General features: G+C 40.2%; 1 protein-coding gene across 1 annotated transcript in view; it reads right to left on the bottom strand.

Annotated features, from left to right (window-relative positions):
• The window catches only part of elavl4 (ELAV like neuron-specific RNA binding protein 4), a 79,404-nt gene that overhangs the window by 48,687 nt on the left and 11,899 nt on the right, over window positions 1-18,818 (bottom strand). The window lies entirely within an intron of this gene.

The following is an 18,818-nucleotide window of genomic DNA, read 5'->3' as shown; positions in this document are numbered from 1 at the left end:
AAACAAACACTCCTGACGGTCTCCAGGCACACTAAAACACACAGGTGGCTTTGATTTGGACTCGAAAGACACAAACATTTGAATTTATTTGGGTTTTATATATAGTATAATTGAAATGGGTGCTATAAGTGCATGCAGAGAATGGGTGATATATAGAATAGCCTATTTGCTGACGAAATGGAAGTATTTTTTCACACTCCAGGCCATAGACAAATCTGTGTAGGATATAGAAACTGCAAGTTGTGAAAAACAGCGAGCCTCCTACTGTAGATTTAATATCATGGGTTTTCTGACAAATCCAGCTTCGTAAACAAGACCTTAGAGGACCAATACCGAGGCTGCCGCAATCACAGCTTGAGCCGTGGCACTAACGGGGAAAACAGCCAATTTAGGAAAAGAGGGAGACTCTGAGCGTGACCTTTCTGTTGGATGGATGGAATAGAGGAGGAGTGTAATAGGAGGCATCCAGCACTACATGATGGAGGAGACACTTCTGCATTGGAAGGGATGGAGGGGGGCTGGGGGGGAGGGGCTTGGCGTCCTCTGCAGATCTTTAAAACGTTCGTGTAAGCGCCCAGGTGTCGGGATCTAGAGAAAAATGAACTGTCAGCGGAGGAGGGAGAGGAGAGAGGGATGGGGTGGGCAGGTGGATTGCTGACAGCTCTCGGTGTAGTGTTATCTGGGGCATGGGTCTGTAATTTAAAAAAGAGCCTCATGTGATTTTTTTTTTTAATCTCAAGTGCCACCTTGGTTTTAGTTTTAGTGAGGACCGCAGGGTGTAACAAAACACTTTTATTATTCTAGTGATGAAACACAAGTGTACATTCATCTTTAAACGTGATGTGTATTTGTTCTCTAATGAAACAACATATCTGCATGAACCAGTCCAGAGCTTTAGATCCACATGCTGAATCGTTCAAAAAATAAGAAACAGGATGACACAGCCAAATGATGCATCAGAATTTTGGTGCATCATTCACAGTAAGGTTTAAAAAGCTCTCGCTGTTACTCTGGTTACAGAGGACAGATCAATGTCCGCGGGCGACAGAAGGGAGAGGACAGACTATAAATGAATTCATCTTCTGTTTTCACTGACCTTTTCTCAAAGCTCACAGGAATCAAATGTGGAATACGTAACAATGGAGAAATAGCTTTTTTGTTCTCTTTCTCTCTGTCTTATTTTCTCTCTCTTCACTCTCTACATTCTTTTTGTTCAAAAAATAAAACTACTCAAACTGCTGTTGTTCATATCAATTAAACAATGTCAACAAACATTTAAATTAAATTAACGTTTTTTCCATTAAAAATGTTTATCAGATACACCAGAAGTGATTAACCACAGTTTACAGGATGTAAGGTAAGTTATCTTTTAATATATTTACTTCATTATATTAACTTATCGACTCTCTCTCTTTCTCTCTCACACACACATAAAACAAAATACACACACTAAATGTAGATGCGCAGAAATATGCCGATGAGAAAGAATCACTGATTTTTTTTTTTTTTTTTTTTTTTTACTAAATACCATTATTAAATACCCCATGAAATCCAACTGAAAGTTTTGTGGCTTTAGTCCATTTAATGTTAGCTTTGAGGCCATCTATATATTAATGTTCTCCTTAACACTGACTAAATGAATTTTAGCAGATATATGCAATTAGAAATGTCTTTCTCTTCATGGAAAAAGGACGGATAAGGTTGATGATATAAAATATTATAGAACAACAAAGAAACTATTCCTGTTTTCTGTTCACGTTAACACCGGTCAGAAAATTGAGGTTTGTCTAGCGGCTTCATGGGGTTTTTAAAAACTGAAGAAAATTGCATCTCATCTTAGCTTAGCATATCTTCACCATTACCTTAACCACAGTAGCCACAGCACAAAAACCAATAAAACAGAGATGTCACCTCACCCTCTGCAATCAAAAAAATCTCCCACGCTTTTCTTTTCTGCTCGCGTGATGGTCAATGAATCAGCCACGGCAGAACATTCTTGGTCAAACAACCCATACTTAACCCCAAACAGGAAACACACTGGACTCTGAAGCATCTCACAATCATTTCCATGCGCCTACAGCCCGTATCACACAACCTCATGGCGGATAATTGACATTACAGAGGCTCTGTTAAAACAGACTACCTGCCACAAAATGGAGGTCACCCTCAGCATATACATGTGAATGTATGATCTTGATGTTCTTGCCACACGCACTCATGGGGTTCAAAGCTATCTAAGGGAGGATTTCATGTTGAAATGTTTTTTCTTGCACTATAATTTCTGTTTACTCATACCGCTCATGAACATGTAGCCGAGGAATAACCTTTTCCTTCATTTTTTATCTTCTTTTACAAAACAGCAGGAGTGAGGTAAGTAACCCTAGAAAAAAAAAATCCCTTAAAATTATTCTCAGTTTGAGAAATAAACAAATTTGTACTCAACAGAGTCTCTGTGCGGAGAGTACAAGTCTCCTTAATGTTCACAGAGGTCGCTGCACTTGCCCCGAGACTCCAACCCTCCTGTGCACTGAACTGCTGGAGGGGATGTGAGCTGTCAGAACCCATTCAGGTACGCAGCTTCATACATTTCTTGTATCTTAACATCAGGTCAGTAAAGTTCTCTGTGTGTATTGATTTTTATTTTTCTCTCCCTGTGTTTTGCGTGGGCTCCCCTCCTCAGTGGGACACCTCCTCCAGAGCCCTCAGGTCAGACTGCCACTCCGGCAGATCAATCAGGGCAGTAATGTGGGACGGCATGCGCCAAGACTGCTCCGCTCTGTCACCATCGATCCGCATCTACTTTACCAAATGGATTTTTTCTTCTCCACCCTCCCTCCCTCCTCTCATTGAGTACCTCTCTCTCCCTCTTATTCTTCCTCTGAGGGACTTCGTATAATAAATGCCTCAGTATAAAAGCAATTTTTCATTTAACTTTTGCTTGACACATTTTCTTCTTCCCTCTGTAGATGAAGTCCGGTTTTATGTTACGCAAGATCAATAGATGCTTCTAAGAAGGTTCTCCCATAATTTCTCTGGCTCTCTCCCCTGGGTGATGGTGATGGGCCTGGTTGAGCCAGGACGTTAGTGGAAAGCAGAGGACCACACCCTGATCACATTACCCCATCATTACAGCGAGCCTCATTTGATCAGTAATGAAGGCTGCTGTTCATTTGGCCCATGCCTCGTGTTCTTTCTTAGCGTCTGTTTCTTCTAGATGGGTTCCTTGCTCCCGTCTAAGAGTCCAATGAATATCTCAGAGGAATTACTCTGACCTTTTGATTTGCTTCCTGGGATGATTCAGGGTGACTATATAATGACAGGTCTGTAGAGTAATAGGTGAGGTTGAATACAGGCCACTACAGAAACATAAACACCTGAATGCTGAAAGCAGGGATGGCAGGGATTCGCAGATCATTGCTTGAGCAATTTTATGTTATTAAAAAATTAGTATTTTAAAGATAAATATTAAGCAGTTTGACTTTAGGTCAGCACACTGTAAACAGATTTAAAATTTAATAAGTGATTTTCTAGCTTCAGATGATCTAGCCTACAAGATATAATACAACTATAATATATAATACAATATATATATAATTTTTTTTTTTTTTGTGCCAAATTGAAATCATTTAAGCTGAAAAAAAAAAAAATCAATTTTCTCATTTAATTGCCTGAATGATGGAGAGATGATTGATTGTCTGAGGGTTTAATTGCTTGAAACCATTATCAGACATTTTAAATAATGAAAAATACATGAATACAGATTGACACATCAAGTACTAGAAATAAGAGAAATAAGGTACAAATTCTTGGTTCTATCTTATAGAAATTGAATAGTTGTTCATATAAATTTCACATAAAAATCTTGCAAGAAATGAAAGGAAGGAAAAGGTGGAGATGAAAGGACTGGGAGGATGATAGGAGGAGAAAATGCGAGGGTGCATGTGGGGGACGGCAGCATCAGTGACACGTGTTTTTCCTTTGGGCTACGGGTCTGGTGAAACACCTGCGTCTCTCCCTATCCACTCTCTCCAAATCTCACAATGTTGACCTCATCAGCTGACCCCACTCTCTTTCTCTCTCGTTCTCTCTATCCACCGTCGCTCCTTTGCAGTTTCCCCGCTCTCTCTCTCTCTGGATGAATGGCTGTATTTTCTCTCAGTGCGTGGGATCTCCTTGGCCTTAAATTAACCTCTCTCGCAGATCTTCTGTGGAGACGAATTAGCGCCCAATGTGACAGTGCGGCTAATGTGTTGGTGAGGGTTCAGCGGAGTTTTCAAATAAAAAAGGAACAAAAAATTCTTCAATGCTGTGCTGATGAACTGCAATGCAAAAATGAATGTTTTCATGAAGTTACACAACTGCGGTGCATGCTGATGAAGATTAAAACAAACAAACAACCGCAGCCATAATCATGCAAAAAAGTCAAATAGAGCTGGATTTATCGACTGCATGTGTGCTTTTTGCAAAATCCACTATCTAGTCCATGCTGCCATGGGGCCGCTGGCTCCGTTAGCCGCTGGTAGCGGCCCAGCTCGCTGCCAAGGCGAGCAGAAAATTGGTGAGCATCTTGATTCAGGGATGACACTTAAATTTGTGTGGCTCCAGTGACCAGTTCTATCCTCAGGCTCCGGATGGAAATATGAGAGAGTTTGGCCCTCTGCCTGCTCCGGCAGGACTCGCGTCCTTCAGGCAGTATGGGGCAAACGGCCTGCTGGGCTTGGCATTGCACACACACACATACACACCCAGTGGCACGCCAGTGACATGGTCCAGCCCCTGGCCATCGCTGTGATATCTACCATGGACACGAGCACTGCTTGTGACGTGGAGAGGCCTTCGCTATCAGACACAAGACTCTTGTGTCATATCAAAGCAGATTTAATGGGTGAGTATTTGGTGGATGTGTCTTTAAAATCACTCACATCTGTATATAGAAACTCACTTTATGTGCAGAGTAATAATCAAAGTGAGACTTCTTTGGGTATGTGCATGTGTTGTCCTTGTCTGTCAGCTAGCCTCGGACCACGAGCTGATTGTCAATGACAGGCAGAGATACACTGCCCAACCCCACATGCTCTTTCTCTTTCACATACCCTTCTGCTTTCTGCTAACCCCTACACATATATAGATATTGTACTAGTGCCTCTCACCATTTGGGGGACTTCTGCATTAGAATAAAGGTGGCCTTGCCATGTCTGTAAGAGGAAATCTCTGAGCTACACAAGGAGTGGGTGGTATGATTGAAGTATTATATCAAGGTATGAGTGATTGTCATGTAATGGTATATATAACACAATATAATCATATATTATTCCAAATGATATAATGATAGGTTGATTTAATATGATATATATCATTAAAATATATTGAATAAAATCACACGTAGCATCAGTTCTGGCAGGTCACGTCAGTCAAGCTTGCATCAGCTGACTCAGCTGATCCATGTCTACTTATAGGAATTTGACGCCTATCACAGCATCTCTGTATATGCCACCCTTCAGTATTATCTGCAGCATTTTCGTGTTGTTCAGGAGCTTATTACCCTCCTTCATCCCCAGCTTTTTCTCTCATCCACAGTCCTGACTTGGCCTTCTGATATTCCTCTTTGAATCAGACTGTCACGTATCTTGATTTATGTTGTTAAATTAATTTATTGTCATTAAGAATGTTAATGATATCTGTAATACAGTCATGTTGGTTCTGTTCTGTTAACGGGGTTATCCCTGTGCTCCCTGCTCTTATCCATACTAGGCTGCATGGATGACCAATACAGAACCATACCACCAATTATATAATTACAATATTATAATTTCCAGCAAAAATGTGAGATGTGTCAAAACTAAAACACTCAACAACGACATCCACAAGCAATCACATGCAAGCCACTTTGCTGAGTAGGCTATAGATTTCTTCTTTTTAAATCAAATCCTATATATACTCCATATAATATTTACTGACTGACGCATTTGTACTATCACATAGAATGTATGTCTTACCACCCAGCCCTACACTGTGCACATTCAGTCTTTTCTCAGATATCTCCTCTGTCAAGGTTGTGTGTATATGTGTCTTGTCTCTCTAGTTGTGCAAGTGTGTCTATGTGGTTTCCTTTTACTCTGTGCATGCAGTATGCAGGCTGTGTCAGCTCCAGGTGGGGTGTTGACATGGCTGTAGGTAGCTGGCAGGTGGCAGAACAGTGCCGCACCTGCGCAGGGCACAGAGAGAGTGAATGCACAGCCTCATTCCTCCGTGCCCTGGAAACTATGCATACTGTGCACTCCTGAACCTCTCCGGCTAACAAGCTGCTTTACCAACTACAAATCACATTGAGACTATATAGATGAGTTTTAAAGCTGCGCTTGGGAGCCCTTGGTGAGTATTGCAGTGAGTGTGGAGAGCTGGTAAAATTAGGATGAATGTGTTTTGTTATGCAGAGTGTGAAACCCAGCTAAAGACCTTGCACCATATATTTGTCTTTTAATTATTTCCTCTGTTTAAGCTTGTCATGCAATGTTTGCTCATTATAGAGAAACATTAAAAGCTTTACAAATAGCCTGAAAGTAGATGTGTGTGTTTGTGTGTGAGGGGAGCGAAAGGAAAGGAAGACAGTGTTCGTAAGGCAGCTAACTGCCTCTCAAGTTCCTGAGAGGATGAGGTGGGCTTCTGAACACACATAAACTGAGCTTTCCTATTCTCTCTCTCTTTTTTTACTCTAACAAACCACACACGAGCTCTGGTTAATCCAATCTCAGCCTCCTCATCTTCCTGCAGCCTTTTTCTCAAAGTCCCTTTCTCCACACTCTCTTTTTTCCAAAACATCATCTCTTATTTGCACATTTCCTTTCCAACACAACACACAATTCTTCCATCATTCTCTCTTCCCATTCCCCTGTGATCTTTTGTTTTCCCTTACCTTCTACATGTTTTTTTTAAAAAAAAATTTTCTTCACCAGCATTGGACTTCTCTTCGCACCAACAAACACACCTGATTTTCTGCCTTTTTTTTGTTTCTACAGGGAAGAACTACAGTCCAGAAGAACTACAGGGATACAAAATCCAATCCTATAAATGGGAAGCGTGATGACTGTTCCAGTATATTAACTAATATTTTAAAATACACATGCACTGATATTCTAATTCTGGCTGATACAACAAGCTGATAAGTATTTTTATGTTATGGCTGATAACCGAAAAATTTCCAGAATTAAACTGTATACTATTTTGTCCAAATAAATATAATAATACTTAACCATTTTAAATAATAAATAAAATTGGCATCACAACATCATAATTTACAGTACGAAAAATAGATTTTCATTTAGAGATTTACTAAGATTTAACAGTGTTATTAAATTTGTTTTAATTAAATTATGAGTAAGGGAAAAGCTAATCAATGTAAAAATTGTTTTTACTATTTAGTCATATATAGGCATATCTTATTATTCAGAATCAAACAGTAAATTATTTGTCTACTATACACTCGAAAAAATGGGCAGGTTGACACTGGGCAAACCCAGCGATTGGGTTAAATGTTTGCCCAACCTGCTGGGTAGTTTTATTTAACTCAACTATTGTTGAGTTAAATTGCTGTATTGCTCAGTTAAAATGAACTCAAAATAGGTTTGCCCAGCACATTGGGCAAACATTTAACCCAAATGCTGGGTTTGTCCATTTTCAACCCAACTTGGTTTATTTTTAACCCAGCGTTTTTTGGAGTGTACATTATGGTGTTTTAATGAATTTTAAGCATTTAAAATGTTAGACGGAGCTTTATTGTAAGTGTTACTGTTCTAAGAATACAGACAAAAGATTGTATATATTTATAATCATTGGCATTACATTTTTTCTCAGCCAAATAAATTATATTTATATTGGCCAAAATATCTGTACCAATACATTTCTATCTTTAACCCTACAAAACTCGCATCTGGTAGAGAAACATCTCTATGCATGAAGTCAGTTTAGTTATTGATTAAGTTCTGTGCTTCAGCTCATAAAAGAAAGAAGCAGCAAGACAGAATAGTAACCCCACAGCATCTGCTTTAATAAGAGAACGCTGAGGTAATTGATAAAAGATTGACTGAATTACTAACTAGCACAGGCAGCTAATAAATAGCACCAATCTCAATATGAGAAACAAGGTGAATGAAATTCAATCTGTTAACCTCTTCATATATGTCAGGCCTATAATGTAGTCATATAGGCTCCAAAATGCAGATTAATGGATGTCATTTACAAGAGGGCATTTCTTTCTCCCGCGCTTTTGCAACTATAGTGAAGTGATAGACTTTACTGTCATCTTGTTTTACAAAACAGCAATGACCTAAACACTGTGTCAACACATCTCCAGGATGTCCTTTTTTCTTTGGAGGTGGGGATATAAAGAATGGCATTATGAGGGAGAGAGCAACCTAATGTGTTCCATTGCAGCTGGTTAGATAAAACCTCTGCAGAATATCAACGAAAGCAGCAAATGTGGCATGCATTCAAAAGAGCAGATTAATCTTCCAATGCCGGGGTACATTGTAATTGAAATTGCCTACAGGGGACCATCTATGCTCATATATAATGTGTTAGAAAATATAGGGTTATCCTCATAGAATCCATCAGAATCAGAGTTCAGAGATGATTGTGTGGGGAATAGTGTTTTTCCTTTCTTTCTTTCTTTCTTTCTTTCTTTCTTTCTTTCTTTCTTTCTTTCTTTCTTTCTTTCTTTCTTTCTTTCTTTCTTTCTTTCTTTCTTTCTTTCTTTCTTTCTTTCTTTCTTTCGCTTTCTGGATTGTGCTTAGAATATTTACCAGTGTTTGTCTGATGTGCTTTTACTAACCATGGTTTCCTGATTGCAGGTTGATGGAGGCCTAATGGAATAAATGCCTGGCTTCTCGGAAGGAAAAAAAAAGGCAGGGTGTGTTTGTGTAAGGAAAGACATTTGCTCCCGGACAAGACAGCAACTTCTGCTAAAGGTCTGCTCTCACCTCTAATCAACCTAACTCCTCTTGACAGCGAGATAACAATATCCACAACCCGAGCGGATCTACAGGGGCAAGATTTCACGCGAAGCAATCCCTTCGTGAAATGCCAACGGCGGTATCTATGGTTACTGTTGTGGGGAAGATGGTTTTTGTGGACCACCCCATTTGCACTTTCTCAGTCGGGGTTCATTGCGGGAGCTACCGTGCATCATACGTTCCGTAACCCCTTACTTCTGTGACCTTTGACCCTGATATTCGGAGAACAGAACTATCTTTGACATTTATTTCCATGTTCCCTTTCTTGTCTCATTTCTTTTCCTCATTGTATCCCCCTTTTCACCCACGGGAAACAAGCACAAATAAAATCTCTCCTCAAGTGTGCTCTTTTGAATGCCATACCAGCCATCATTATGCAATTTTTTTTTAAAAAGCATTAGTCTTTTTTTGTCATAAAACTATGCATTGTAAAGGTTTTAGAGGTTTCGATTTCCATGTGATTGTGTGAGGCGAGCTGTTGTAATGTGAATGACCTTGAGATGTCCTTTAGCGTCACGGGAGGCAGGTCAGTTAATTGGCTAATGGGCAGGAGAGAAAAGCTACTGCGTTTGCAATAGTGGGAGCAAAGACTCGCCTGCTGCTGCTGTCTTTTCCTGGGGTGCAAAATGTAGATCAGAGAAATGTGCAGTTTGTGCACAGTCTCGAGAGAGCCTGCCACTCAAATCCGAACGTCTGTATGAATACCAAAACACACAGGCGGAGAGTGAGAGAGAGGGAGGGGGAGAGAGGAGAAGAAATGAAACAAAGAAAGTGGGATGGAGGAAGAGGGAGGTCGGAAGCTAGAATGATAGGGGATGAGAGCCAGCTTGAAAGAAATGGGTGTAATGCGCTTCTTTTACCTTTCTCTATTCTCTGTTGTGATCAACTCTAACCAACAATCACTGTTTGTGATGGAGACTTTGCTAAATTTTATATATATATATATATATATATATATATAATATATATATAATCACACACACATACATATATATACACAATGTGTATCTGGAGAGGCATCTGTCAGTTTGCCAGGACGAACGGTGTGTTGTGTTGGTAAGCAGGTTGTGTGTGCTGTGTATATTCGGCTGATTATCGTCTGTCTGTGCGTGGCACTTTGAATTTGCGCCAGAGGAATTATTATGCTTGCGCTTGTGAAGCCTGCTCTCTCCCTCTCTCCTTCTCTCTCTCTACTCGGCTTTCTGCAAGGAAAATGAGGATGAATCAAACTGAGAAATCACTGTGGACGCCTATTAAAATTTAAACCTGAACGTTTTGTTGTTATTCATGTATATTTAGCTTTGACATAATAAAAGGCCTCTTTGCGAAAGCACATTATTGAGATTATATTAGATTATTATTCATAGCACATTGTTTAATCTTACCTGAGCCTTATTAATGCATTATTTTACATAAAGGCCATTCAATTTTTACCCAAATTTTATTTAAGGTGTTGCTCTATCAAGTGTCAGAAGAATTACTGGCGAAAAGAGAGCAATTTCTGTAGTGTTTTAAGTATCAACTTTTTCTCAGATATTTCTCTTGAAGATTATTTATAAAAATAAAGTATTGAGCAATGAAGTTAATGTTAGTAATATAGCACCAATGATTTTATCCTGGAATAATTTGATCAGAAACGTTTAAACATTTCAACTTTTGATTGCCCACTTTGGTATCTTGGCACAACATGTGACATTTTCTTTTGAAACGCACTTTTCTCAGAATTTGAGAAGTAGGTGACTTAAAGTTTGCCGTCTAGGGTTAACAACTGACATGTTAAAGAGATCTCATTTGCGGGCAGATTTTATAAGAGCATTTCATTGAACTGGTCAATCTTAATTCGAGCTCAAATTTACATGCACAATTTCCAAGGGTTTTCTTCATAGGCTTGCTCGATTCTCATTTAAACACTAAGGGTAAAACTCTCCCAGAAGTGATCACAAAAATGGAATGTGATGAAAGCTCACATTAGCTACTGAAATCTTCTCTGAGTTATTTAAGTCTGAATGTGAGACTTGTCTAATAAGCGCATTCTGACTTCACCTGTCAGTGCGCTCTATCCTCCCTAGAGCTGGATGTTCAGTTACCTCAGTAACTCTCAAGGCATTTTCTCTAATCAGTTGGCAGAGTGAGACTCATTCAGTAATTACATTCAGAGGTTACATTTGTGTTCTAAATCTGTCAGAGCTGTTGAAAACGATTAAGTATTAGGATACTTTTTCAAATCGGAATGAAGAGCATAGCAAATAGATTACAGAGTGTTGTTTACTCTTTTAACGATGCCATGTCGGAATAGCAATGAGAACATAAAGACTTAAAAATGGCATCTGACATGGATTCTAATTATAAAACTATACAGCAAAGGCTACACTTGTCTTTAATGTTATTTAACAGATATATAAAAGACTCGGGGCTATTCTGTTGTCCTTTAATCTTAAATGTAGTGTGTTAAATCAAATGGATGAGAAATTAATTCTATTTTGTGTGGTTGTTCTTTCTACGATTGAGAAATTATATCACAGTATCCCATCTTGTATCTCAGGTTATCTGATCTAATCTCAGTCAATTGTTGTGTCTTTATGAGTCCATTTACTGCCATTATAATAATTTTATCATCTGGCACATCCTCTGATTATAAAGACATTAAATATTAAAGAAACAATCATTCTTGGACCAAATTGTCCATTTTCTTTTGACAATTTCCTACATCCAAAAAACTGTTTAAAAGCTATTCAACCCAATTTAGTTCAAGATGAATATCTTCTAAAGTAGACAAAAAGTTCCAATAACAGAATTAATGTCTTTATACAGAAAAGCAATACTGAAAGTGCTATGTGCCTGAAATATTGAAACTGAAACTTGCACAATGAACCATGTTTAAAAAACTCACTCAGGTGGAAGCTCTACGGCGCCACCATCTGAGGGCTCGTTGCAAAAACACGCCGAGCCAGTCAGTTAGATTGATGATGCTGTTCTCCTGCAGCAGGAACCATGAGGGATGGATGCAGTGGTGTCACATGCTCACAGAGCCCCCAAGTCTTCTCGGCCAGAGGGGGGCAACCTGAGCCTCTACTCTAACTCTCAGAAAAGTCAAGTGGCCCACTTTGACACTCAGCTGTCATCTGTAGTCACGCTGTGTGCAGAGGGGTGCAAACTCTTCCACCCAGCCATCACACATCCTGGGGCACTTTTCCCACCCCTGCTGCCCAGATTTCAGCATCTCGGCAGCTTGTCTTATTCTCCTCGCTATCTCTTTCTCTCTCAGTTGTCCACCTGCGCCCTCATCCACCCCTTTTTAATATTCAGTCCAGCTTTAGCCTTATTAGCATTGATATGCAACCTTGGATTCGGACAACAAAGGAGAAAGCCCTAAAGCAGAGTAGTAAGGCTGCTTGGAGGAGGGAGTGAAATTATGAGGAAGGATAGAGGTGAAAGAAGAGGAGAAGCTGTGCCTACGTGGCCATAGTTCTGTGTAATGGCCATTAGGATCGCATGAAGCAGGGACGTCAGCACTGCGGAGGAGGAGGAGAAATGTATAGGCCTATGTGGAAGCTCTTTCCCCTTAACTTCCTCCCTCCCACACCTTATTTCCTCTCTCACTATAAGCATTGTGGACAAGCCCCCTCACTGCCCAAATATTTTTCTGCCTGTGTTTCACACAAAAGAAAGGGAGGCAGGAGGTAAGACAGGGATTCACTGTTGGGAATCACTCTCTTTTCAATTAGCATTTTGATTGCATGTTAAAGCCCACACACAAACAGTCAAACATTTGCCTGAAAAATGAATAATGCTGCCCACATTTGAATCTGAATGGCACGCCACTCAGATGAGGAATTTGACAGTCACCGCAAGTTAGTAAATACATATATCTGTGCTGTCTTGGCCATTCGAAACGGTGCAATTATGATGTCTTCCACCTTTAAATGATGTGCTAACTTAGGCCTAGGATTTTTCTTACCCAGCTCTGTCTATAAGCTTCGCTACTTCCCTCTCTCTCTCTCTCTCTTTCCGTTTCTCTCTCGGGGAGAGTTGGTTCCTGGCAGGCACAGTCTCCCACTAGCCTGGTGACAGCCGGGGGAGGCAGTCTCTGAGCCCTTAGTCAACAATGGACACATACACTCGCAAAACACACACACAGCGCAGCATGTTTAGTGCAGCCTACCCTACCTCTATCAGAGAAGATGGGCAAACACAGGCAGTGATCTCCAGACGTGCTTGAACACTAACTACACCATGCACGGAAACACACCCTCGCACACTGCCTAATAGATTCTCATGCACACGTACACACACACACACACACACACACACGAGGTCACTCCCACTCATTCTCATTTACAAACTTACACTCTGGCATATACGCTAGTACACAGTTACACAACCTTCAACGTATGCATCGTAAATGTGATTTTTATATGGATTTGTTTGGGAAATCATTTAGAAAATGATATTATCATCACATTACTCATATGAATAATATGGCTGTATTATTTTGACAGATCAAACCGAAGCGACAAGCGTTAAAATGAAGGTGAAAATGGAAGATGAGAGCAAAAAAAGGTGAGCATTAAGATTCAACACTGCCTCTACATCATAGATTGGTTTTAAACCGCAGCATCTAATAACCTGCTACACCTGTCCTTTCTCTCCTCTCTTCTCCTCTCTGCTCTTCTCCTTTTCTCAGCCTTGTTCTCAAATAAAGCTCCTCTCATCCTAAGAGAAAGGGGAGGAGTAGCATGCAGAATTGAAAAAGAGGAGAAAGGAGAGAGAGACAGAGAGAGACTCCAATGCTGCCACTGCAGCTGCAGGCAGTGAGACACAGCAAGGGCAAACACACACTCACGCACACACACACAATTGTCTGCACAAAACCACCGCAGCATCCTTACCATCTTAAACCCGTTCCACTCCATTTGTAAGTCGGCGGGCAGAGTTCTCGCCTATAGCCGTGCTAATGTCTCCTCACTTGGAGATCTCTCTCGGTCTCTCCTCTCTCTCTCTCTCTCTCTCTGTATGTGTCTCAGCGGTGGCGAGGCAGCGTGCGGCCAGCGGGAGAGAGAGTGGGCATTCCTCCTCCGAGTGAGGCTGCTTGTGAATGCACGGGCTTCGGCATGAGCTGAACGCTGCAGCCCCACTCCCTGCCCCCTCCTCATTGGTGAGGTCAGAGCAGCCCCCTCCTCCTCACTTCTCTCACTGGCTGCCTCAGCTGTCCATCATCTGCTCTACTCTGGAAAATTAACACTTTCGCTCTGGCAGCCTTGCAGACGAAGGCACAGGCGCTTCGGCTAGCAGAAGCCCTATCGGAACCAGCAGAGGCAATCAATCGCAACCGAGGTCTCAGCTTGAGTTAGAGCAGACTGATTGCACCTACAGTCATTATGGTAATAGGATGCCTGCGCAGCACTGCTAATTAATGCAAGTAAAGCATGCAATGATTGCGGAGTATGTTAAAGCTTTACATATATATATATATATATAAATATATGTGTGTGTGTGTATATATATATATATATATATATATATATATACACACACATACATACAGAAACACATACACACACAGGATGTATATATACACATACAGGTAATTTACAGTCTGATAATCATTATGACAGGCTTTATTCAGTAATCATGACCTGCTGACTTTACATCATCCCTTTTATAACAGGGCTTAATAAATCAGTAATAAATAAATACATTAATGTTAAATTTAGTTGACAGAACATTAACATGGCCAGAAACAAATGAGCAGTCAATTTATACAACGTTGCCCTGGACAATGGTCATTGTTCTGTAATATATATGATTTTACATAAACTTTATATTTATCTCTGTATATTTGTACAGTCAGTGCATTAATATCAAAAACTGCAAAAAGAAGTGGTAAACACTAACTGATTTAGGCAATTAAGACGCCATATTTTTAGTCATTGGCAAATGTGGGACGAAACATGTTTAATTAAACCACAGTTGTTGTCTACTGAGTATCAGGTTGAAGAACGCACAGGTTACTGATCACACACACCTGCTCTTTGTACAAAACCATAACTGCAAACGCATTCACACACACCTTTACGCAAAATGCGCACCCTAAAAATAATCTCTAAATAACAATATTCTGTCTTCATCCCTATTGTCGCCTTTTATGTGCTTAAGAGAAAGGAAAAGAGCAAAGTTGGTGAAGGAGTATTACGAGGGATGAAGGGATTATTCTAAGGCTGCGCGTGACAGCGTGTTTCAGTGATTTCACTACAGTGTAATTCTCTTTCAAATGCGAGCACATTACTCACCATGACCATTCTCGTGTCCGGAGGTGAAGGGGAAAAAAAGAAAAAAAGCTCGTTATTTTATTCAGATACCCGGTTAAAAAATAAACGTTGCGCTTTTGAGCGTTTGTGGGGGAGTCGTTCCCGAAAGTCTTGAAGGAGAGGTGTCGCGTGGACCCAAGGACAGTCGGATGCAGACAGGTCGGCAGAGAGATGGTTAGATGGAGTCGAAAACTTACAGCTGCGGTCGGAAAACGCCTATTTTTTCGTAAATGAATGTAGCTGAGGGGAAATATCCAAAATAAAACAAAAACAAAAAAGATCGGTTCCCTTGACTCTGTGGAGCTAGTAGTGCGAGCGTCCCTTTTTCCTCTACACCATTTATGGAACACAGTGTCAGGCTGGTGTGAGATCTGATTGGTTGAGCGGGGACAGACAGGGGGTGGCGCGCGCTGCTCTTGAGGAGACGGTTGGAGAGGGTGAGGCGCGAGTGGGGAGCGTCGCGCCTTTGGGGAAATAGCGGGCTCTGATTGACAGCTAATTTGACCCTCGGTTGCATGTGGAAGACAGGTAAACGTTTTGGGTTAAAGTGTAGTGTCAAAAGCAAACTGTACCTGTGATGACTAGGTTAATAAAATAGGGGTTTATTTACTATTTGGAACCTGAGGGAAGACGCCCGCGCATATAACGTTACAGTGTTGTTGTTTTTTTAACTCGTCATATCGGTGTGTGAATTATGCAATGACTTTAACGATTTTTAAAGTAATTTCTAAATGCATTTTTTCGGGACGTAATCTGTTGAAGTGTGTCTCTTGCATTGTTGTAATTTTGGCGCCACTAGTAACGTTATAGTTACCGACCTGAGAATTTTGAAAAAATTAACAAACGTTTTTATGATATATTTGTGAATTATACATATAACAAAGTGGTAAATAATAGTTATTGCTCACAGCGTATTGTTGCTATGGTTACCCCCTCAGGCGAACTGTTTCATCAGGCATCTGTTTGCAAGAGTCTACTTGGCGAAAGATAAAACTAACTTTATCTTTTAACGTTTGAAGACCTCGTTGAAAAGTGTGTGTATACACACACACACACACACACACACACACACACACACACACACACACACACACAGGTTTGTTTTGCTATCTTAGTGGGGACATTCCATAGGCGTAACTGATTGGTTTTTATACCGGTTCAAACTACATTCTATCCCCCTACACTACCCCTACACTACCCCTACTCCTAAACCTACCCATCACAGAAAACATTTGTTAATAAAACATTGTTAAGTATGTTTTTAAAGCTATTTTAAATATGAGGGCACATGAAATGTCCTCATATTTCATGTTTACGTCGTAATACCAGTGTAATACCCATGTCATTATACAAATTTGTGTCCTCATAAATCACAAAAATGCACACACACACACAGACACACACACAGTATATATGCCTACACGTTTACATTAGTGTATATATAGGCTATAATGTGTGTACTTTTAAAACTTCCAAAGTTTAGTTTGGAATACTTTTGCTGTGGGTTCAAGGAAGGCCTTGATTGGTTTAAACCCTTGTTGTCTAATCTTTAAAAATTGTTTAAATATTGTGTCGTAGATCTTAATAATCCAGGCAATGTATTTGTACGTTTATTTCAGGTGTAAGGATGAGTCTCACAAATCATGGTTACTAATAATACGGCATTGAATTTATTTAGTGTCAATAATATTGTGAATGTGATCTTTATATGTAGTATCTTGATGTAAAATTAAAAATCCAAATTACTTAAAAAAAAAAGTTATGTAAAAAACAAGCTTGTTATTGTATCTCAATGTTAAATTAATGTAGAACGTCAGCAACAGCAGCACAAGCTAATAAATATTCATGATCTCAACCTTCTCATCTAGTGACGTCACAAGCTCATCTTGCTCCCCCTCATTCCTGCACATACTACTTTCAATTGCATCTTCTCAGGTGAAAAGAACAGTCTTCTAAAATAATGTCATCCAATGCATTATTTTTTTCTTTCATTTTCTCATTTCTAAATATTATTGCAAACTGTTCCCACATTCTGTTGTTCGCAGCTGCACGCGCACTGAATCAATAATTAACCGCGAGACCAGCCGCTCCCACCCCTGACAAAACCCATTTCACATCTTCACCGGTGAGGGCTGCCCGAGAGCGACTGCTCGCCGAATGAAGGGATTTCAGATCTTGTTTTATTTACCAAGATATGGAATTCATCACGGGCAAAAACACATTTCCTGCTTGCACCCATTTACTCCGCATATACAATCCTAATGTTACACATTCAATGGGTCTTCGGGGAGTTTTGTGTGAATGCATTTCACTCTCAGGTTTGTTGTGGGGAAATAATGGGGGTGTCATTTTAATATGGTGTGGGTCTTTGTGCTGCTGTACTGGTACAATAGAACAAATCACAGGGCTGGAATGGGCTGAGAAACGGCTGTGGTCTTATCATCTCTGCACCTGCACTTCTAAAAACCACAGCGGAGGTCCCTCACGGTGAGTAACTGACTTGACAAGAACCACTTTTGGCATGAGAGTCCAGCGGAGCCATAAAAAATGAAAGACATTTCTCACTAGATGGCCAGGCCTCACTCTTAGGGACACAGTACTTGAGAGCTCGACCCGAAAAAACCCAAACTTCATGTAGACTATTTATATTTCCCTGTTCTTTTCAAATGCGTTTGGCCCAGTTTGCCCCGGGATGTTGTGCTTTTATATATATATATATATATATATATATATATATATATAATATTAATACATTTATTACGTATATTTAAATGCATAAAACACTCACATGATAGTAAAAATAGCATTGTTTAAAACCGCAATGCACAGCTCATATCACAAAACACACCATAATTTAGTTATTCTGTTTGCTTCCCATTATGCTCACTGAACCATGTGGCACCATGTGAGTTATAGAAGGCATTACCTTTCATCTTCCTCACAACAAGACATTAATTCAGGTCCCTCCCACCAACAGAGAGAGAGATAGAAAAAAACTGCCTGTCGTTTCATTCATATGCAGGCTTGATTCAATTATACAGGACGTCACATCATAGCACAGGCAAACTTGAGTCAGACCATTAACCTGTGTGAGTAGTTTACCATTCTGAAGTCTAGCAACCACTGATGGAAACCATCACTGAACTCTTCACAACCTCCAAACTGAACGAGAACGAGTAGCATCCCTCACCACCCTTCTGATGCCCCCAGTTTCTCATCATCACATGGGTGGCAGGTGGAAATGTGTGCTTTGACTTTCACTTTCATACTGTGTGTTTATGCAGAGCAAGAGAGAAAAAGGTAGTGGGAGACCGCTACACTCGGTATAGCTTCTTACTTTCTGTACATTATTGGCATTTCAGAGATCTGTATGTGTGAGAGAGACGTATTCATGTGGGTAGTCAATGCCAAGGTCTCTGCACTCTCATTTGGATGTAAACAAAGTGCTGAGTGCCTTTATGCAGATGTATTTTTCATGTTGTATTTCAGTGGAGTGGGTTTA

The sequence above is a fragment of the Chanodichthys erythropterus genome, chromosome 9 (genome assembly GCF_024489055.1).
Source record: "Chanodichthys erythropterus isolate Z2021 chromosome 9, ASM2448905v1, whole genome shotgun sequence".
In the NCBI taxonomy this organism is placed as follows: Eukaryota; Metazoa; Chordata; class Actinopteri; order Cypriniformes; family Xenocyprididae; genus Chanodichthys; species Chanodichthys erythropterus.
Note: the sequence above shows the minus strand (reverse complement) of the source record. Positions and strands in the feature narration are given on the sequence as shown.